Source organism: Notamacropus eugenii, chromosome 4 (genome assembly GCF_028372415.1).
Source record: "Notamacropus eugenii isolate mMacEug1 chromosome 4, mMacEug1.pri_v2, whole genome shotgun sequence".
Classification (NCBI taxonomy): domain Eukaryota; kingdom Metazoa; phylum Chordata; class Mammalia; order Diprotodontia; family Macropodidae; genus Notamacropus; species Notamacropus eugenii.
The window spans coordinates 87,455,163-87,460,865 of record NC_092875.1 but is presented as its reverse complement, the minus strand read 5'-3'; the positions used below and the strand labels follow the sequence as shown (position 1 = coordinate 87,460,865).

The following is a 5,703-nucleotide window of genomic DNA, read 5'->3' as shown; positions in this document are numbered from 1 at the left end:
CTGTCACTGGCGTCACAATGAATGTTGCCCCGCCCCTCGCCCGGAGGCGCGAGCTGAGAGGCTCCGCGGTCCCCATTGGCTGTTCATCGAAAGCTCCCCCGGGGATTGGTTGGCTCCGTTCCTCCTCTCGATCCTCTTCCTCTCCCTCCTCCTAGGCCCCAGGCTCTTTAGGGGGATTAGATGCGACGCTGGAGCCTCCGCCTCCGCTTCTCCTGCCAGAAAGCGGGGGCTGGGGGACCAGAATGGAGGCTCGGGACCCCGCCGCGTGCCCCATCCACCCTCTATCTGACCGCCCCTTCCCCATCGCCCTGGGTTATCTTCCCTCTTTTCCCGAGGGGTGGCTGCTGAGCCCAAGAACTTGCCTAGGGGGTCTGCCTTCCTCCTGGCTAAGGGGCTGGTCCTCCGATCCCGAAAGACTGAGAAGTTCGAGTGGGTTTTCTGGGTTTCTGGGTGACCTTGAACAAGCCCCTTTGTGCCCCAAGCAGTTCCCTAAAACTTGAACCTCAGAAGTCTATGCTAGGGTGCAAGTTACCCACACCTCCCAAATCATAGGTAAGGACATAAAATGAATAAAAATGAGCGATCAATATTCAGTTGTAGGCTCTTTGAGGGCAGACTGTTTTTGCCTTTCTCTATATAGAGCTTAGCACAGTACCTGGAATGTAGTAGTCCTGTAAGAGATACTCGTGAGTTACATTGTTTCTTCCTTCTAAGACTGTATATTTCCATTAGACCATTTCTTCATTGAGAGCCTATTTTCTTTCAAGCAGGTTTACAGGTCCTCTTGGGGAATTGCGGATAGATTTCAGGGGAATCCCTGAACTTGAATAGTAAAAAAAAAAAAATTACATCTTTATTTTCATGAACCTCTAACTGAAATTTAGACTTCAATTATACATTAAAATTTTACATTAAAAAAAAATTTCTGAGAAGGGATCCATAGGCTTTAACAGAATACCAAAAGGGTCTGTGTCAGAAAAAAAGATTAAGAACTTCTGCCTTACAGACCTAGTCAAGTCAACAAGCAATTATTAAGCACCTGGTATGTGCCAGACACCTTGTAAACTCTGAGGATACAAAGAAAGTTAAAAAACAATCCCTGCTTTCAAGTTGCTCACAGTCTTTTACATGCAAACAGTTATGTACAAACAAGATAAATTAGAGGTAATCAATAGACTGAAGTCACTAGCATTTCTTGTAGAAGGTGAGATTTTAGCTGGGGCAAGAAGGATGTCAAGGAGGCCAGGATGTAGAGATGTGGAGGGAGAGAATTACAGGGATGAGGGACAGCCAGTGAAAAGGCCCATTCAGAAAATGCTTGAGGAACATCATGGAGACCAGTGTTACTGGATCACAGTGTATGTGGAGGGAACTAAGGTGTAAATACTAGAAAGGTAGAAAGGGATCCAGCTATAAAGGGTTTTAAAAGCCAAATTAAGGATTTTTATATTTGATCCTAAAGGTAATAGAGAGCTATTGGAGTTTATTGAATAGGGAGATGACAAAGGTCAGACCTGTCTTTAGAAAGATCATTTTGACAGCTGAGTAGAGTAAAGACTGAGTTCGGGAGAAACCTGAGGTAGGGAAAATATGACTCTTGCAATAAATAGTCCAAGTATGAGGTGTTGAGGGCTTGAACCAGGGTGGTAGCAGTGTTAAAGAAGAGAAGAGAGTGAATATGAGAGGTGTTGGGAAGACAGAAACAACAAATTGTATATGAAGGGGTGAGATTGACACCTAGTGAGACTGAGGTTGAGGATGACATCTAGGTTGTAAGGTGGACGGGGAGTTCAGGGAGGATTAGCACTTTCTGGTGTGGGGGCTGAGTGAGTCTTTTTTTGGGGCTGCTCAATACCCTTGGCGTCCACCTTTCATGCAACTCTCACCTGTGGCTCCAAGAAGCTGTGGTCACACCCCAGTAAAACCATCTTGGCAGACAGGCTAAACCGGGTTGAGGGTAACCAATGGGCTTCAGACCCGTAGGTGAATTAGGGGGATGTCAAACTCAATCATGTGAAGCCTTCCACTGGCAGAATGGGCAGATGAGAACAATTTGTTCTAAAAGCAGGTGCTGCGGGGTGCTTAAAGCTTGGTCAGCTGTCAAAGTTGCCAAGGTCATCCACTACTACATCCCTGACTATTTCCACTTGTTCTGCCTTTTATCCTGTCACTGGATTTTGATGACTGGAGGAGAGAGTGAAGCTGATGACTTTGTGCAACTCAGTCTCCCTTAAATCCAATTCACTTGAAAGTCAAGACATCATCCTGTGATGTCAATGAGCCTCTTTAAAATGAAGGACAGACAACCCACCTGGGTGACTTGAGGGGACATCGGTGTGCTTGATAGTAAATAGGAAAGTTGGAGAGAGGAGGGCAGAGGTGGACAGGGAATTAGTTTAGTTTTGGATATGTTTTAGTTTAAGATGTTTACAGGACATCCATTTTGAGACGTCCAATGGGCAGTTGGAATTGTAAAGCAGTTGGAGGTCAGACTGGATAAACAGATCTAGGAAACATCTCCATAGAGATGATCATTAAATCCATGGGAGCTGATGAGATCATCAAATAAAATAGAATAGAGGAAGAAGAGAAAAACCAGGACTGAGCCTTGGGAAATACCCAGTTAGTGGGTGTGACCTGGATACACCAGAGACTAGGTGATCAGACAGATAGGAGGAATACCAAGAGAAAGTAGGATCACAAAAACCTAAAGAGCAGAGAATGTCAGGGAAAAGAGGGTGATTGACAGTGTTAAAAAGCTGTAGAGAGGTAAAAAAAAAGTATGAGGACTGAGAAAAGGCTATTAGATTTGGTAATTAAGAGATCACTGGTAATTTTGGAGACAGCAGTTTCAGTGGAATGATAGGTCAGAAGCCAGATTTCAGAGTGAAGAGTGAGCAGAAAGTACGTTGAGGCACCTATTGTAGACAGCTTTATAACAGCAAATGGGGATGGATAGATTAGGAGTTTTTTTTGAAGATGAGAGGAGACATGGGCATGTTGGCAGTAGGGAAGTAGCCAACAGTCAGGAAGAAACTTAAGATTAGGGAGAGTTGGGGTGGGACCCTCTGCTAGAGAAGATGGATTGAAATGGGATCACTTCTGCATGTAGAAAGGGTTTGCCTTGGCAAAGAAAAGTATTACTTGTTCATGTGAGACAGGGGTGCAGGAAGAGATATTGGCAGAAGGCATCTGAATGATGTAATGTGAAGAGGAAGTGATAGAGGGAGCAGGGAATAGCCTTGATTTTTTTCAGTGAAATATGAGGTCAGCTTTTCAGCTGAGAGGATGGGGGAAGGGGAGCCATAGAAGATTTGAAGAGGGATGAAAAGGTTTGGAAAATATGCTTTGGCAAGTGAGATGATGAGTCAGTTAGGTAAATCAAAATGGATTGCCTCTGTGCAATTGATGATCCAGTTGAGATTAGGCAACAAAAATTTATAATGGCCCCCAAGGCATCACTGTTTTGTGATTTTCTCCAGCTTTAGTCAGCCCCACTGTAAGCAGGAGTGAAGGCAGTGGATGGTGGGCACTATCCAAGGTTGAGGTTCAACAGAACAAGAACAGCAAAAGGTAAGGAAGCACAGGAGCCAAGAAAAGAACAGTGTCCAGCTGAACTGGTTTAACAACAGATCAAGATGGGGAAGGTGAAAAGACTGTACCCAGTACAGGGGTGATGATCCCCAGGAGGAGGAAGAACAAGGTTCGGGGTTGCAACCTAGAGGGTGAGATAACAAGGTTGAGCCCTGAAATGGGATACTACTTTGACTCTTTGCTAACCAATGGACCCCTTGCTAACGTGATACAGCTACTCCTTTTTGGTGACTCCTTTAATGGATAAGGGGAAGTCACAGGATGACTGGCCACAAGATCTGAAAAAAGCAACCACTTGGGCTATGAAAGGAACTCCTCCTGTATTTGGCAGGAAGGTATTCTTTTGCCCATCTTCTGCATCTTTGACCAGAAGACTAGCTGCTTGTCTAGGTAAGCCTGAGTCCTTATGGCATCTTTCTGTTTCTCATTTTCTTACCAGAGCACAGACCCGTGACCAATGAGCGTGAAAATTAGACATTTCCTGACTTCCAGTGATTGAGAAATTTCCAAGTCAGGTACCAGTTGCTGCCTCTGCAATAGTAGAGAAGTTCTTCCTCCAAGAAATTGCAGCGGGAGAAAAGACAACGTTCAAGGCCTGCCTAAGGTGGTCAGGTCATCTGGATAATGGGATTTACTTAGTCCAAGTCTGAGACAAAAGTGAAATATCTGTTTCAGGAGCCCTACAAAGTTGTCTTTACCTTTGAGGAGAGAGTATAACATATGTGATGGGTTATTGTTTTATACTTCTGTATTTACTAATGAGCGCTTATGAGGTTTTTTTGTTGTTATTTTAAGCTTTTCTGTGGTAGAAAAAATAAACCACTCTCCTATACCTGATTATTTTATTATAGTTCACATAGTGATCCGAAGTGATACAAGGACACTGTCAAGGTCTCTCTTAGGAACTTTGTAATTGATTGTGTGACATTTGAGACATTGGCACAGGACCACTCAGCATGGTGTGCCCTCATCAGAGAAGGTGCTATGTTCGATGAGCAAAGTAGAATTGAAGCAGCTGAAAAGAAATATGAGATGCGAAAATTTAGAGAACCTACCCCAAATATTCACATGGACTATCTGTGCCCAACCTGTGCTAGAGCATTCTTAACTCATATTGGTCTAATCAGTCACGGTTGAACACACAGTAACTTGACTCTAATGTAGTGATGTCATTTTGGTGCTCTTTGAAAATGAAGGACAACAACCACCTCTATTATAAATTGAATACCTTTCCTATCATCCTTGTGCAGTGACCATGTTAATTTTCTTTATAGCTTTCTAACTTTAATATATATGTACTGCTAAATTGAGAACCATTGAGTACTTTTTCTAGAATGGACCCTGTTATCTCCTTTTACAGGAGATCCTAGACAGAAGCCGTATCTAAGCTTTGTTCTAGATATGTCGAGTTATTCTGAGGTGGGGACAATAAGCCAGAAAGAATGAGAGAAGCTTGACCCTCGTCTTGTAAGGATCAGGTCTCCCTCAGGTTGAACCTAGACCATGTGAGTTCAGAGACATACTCCTTTATGGACCATATGTCTTTCCTTATAAATTCCAAGCGTCAGACCTTTATCTGATATATTTAATGTAGATATTTTCTTTTTTATTAACAAAAAATAAAGCAGGTGGTGCCATCCAAGGTACTTCATTCTATGGTTATGAAGGCATTTCGTGATGACTTTGGACATTTGGGTCTTGACCCCAGAATTCCTCCACGTAACTACTGAAATGATATTACTAAAGCTCAGGTCTGACTATGTTACTCCCCTGCTCAGGAATCTCTAGTGGCTCCCTCTTTCCTCTAGGATCAAATACAAATTCTTCTGCTTGACTTTTAAAGTCCTTCATAGTGTGGCCCCATTCTTCCTTTAAAAACTTATTCTATATTACTTTCTCTCACACACTGTGTCTTTAAGCTAAACTGACTTGCCTGCTATTTTCTGTATGTGAAATTCCGTCTCCTGTCTCCATGCTTTAGCCAAGGCTGTGCCTATTGCCTAGAATGCACTCTCTCCTGACTTTGAATTCCTAACTTCCTTCAAAGCTCAGCTCACATACCACCTCCTGTAGGAAGTCAACCTGATTCCTCCAGCTGCTAGTGCCCTT

The 5,703-nt window shown here is 43.3% G+C and overlaps 1 long non-coding RNA gene across 2 annotated transcripts; it reads left to right on the top strand.

Annotated features, from left to right (window-relative positions):
• The first annotated feature begins 51 nt into the window (after positions 1-51).
• Positions 52-4,426, top strand: LOC140500312 (uncharacterized). 2 transcript variants are annotated; one of them, XR_011965691.1, is made up of 2 exons: positions 52-3,573; positions 4,034-4,426. It is a non-coding gene; the product is annotated as an uncharacterized lncRNA (long non-coding RNA). The 2 variants fall into 2 exon arrangements; XR_011965690.1 differs by having other exon boundaries at positions 52-3,929.
• The last annotated feature ends 1,277 nt before the right edge of the window (positions 4,427-5,703 follow it).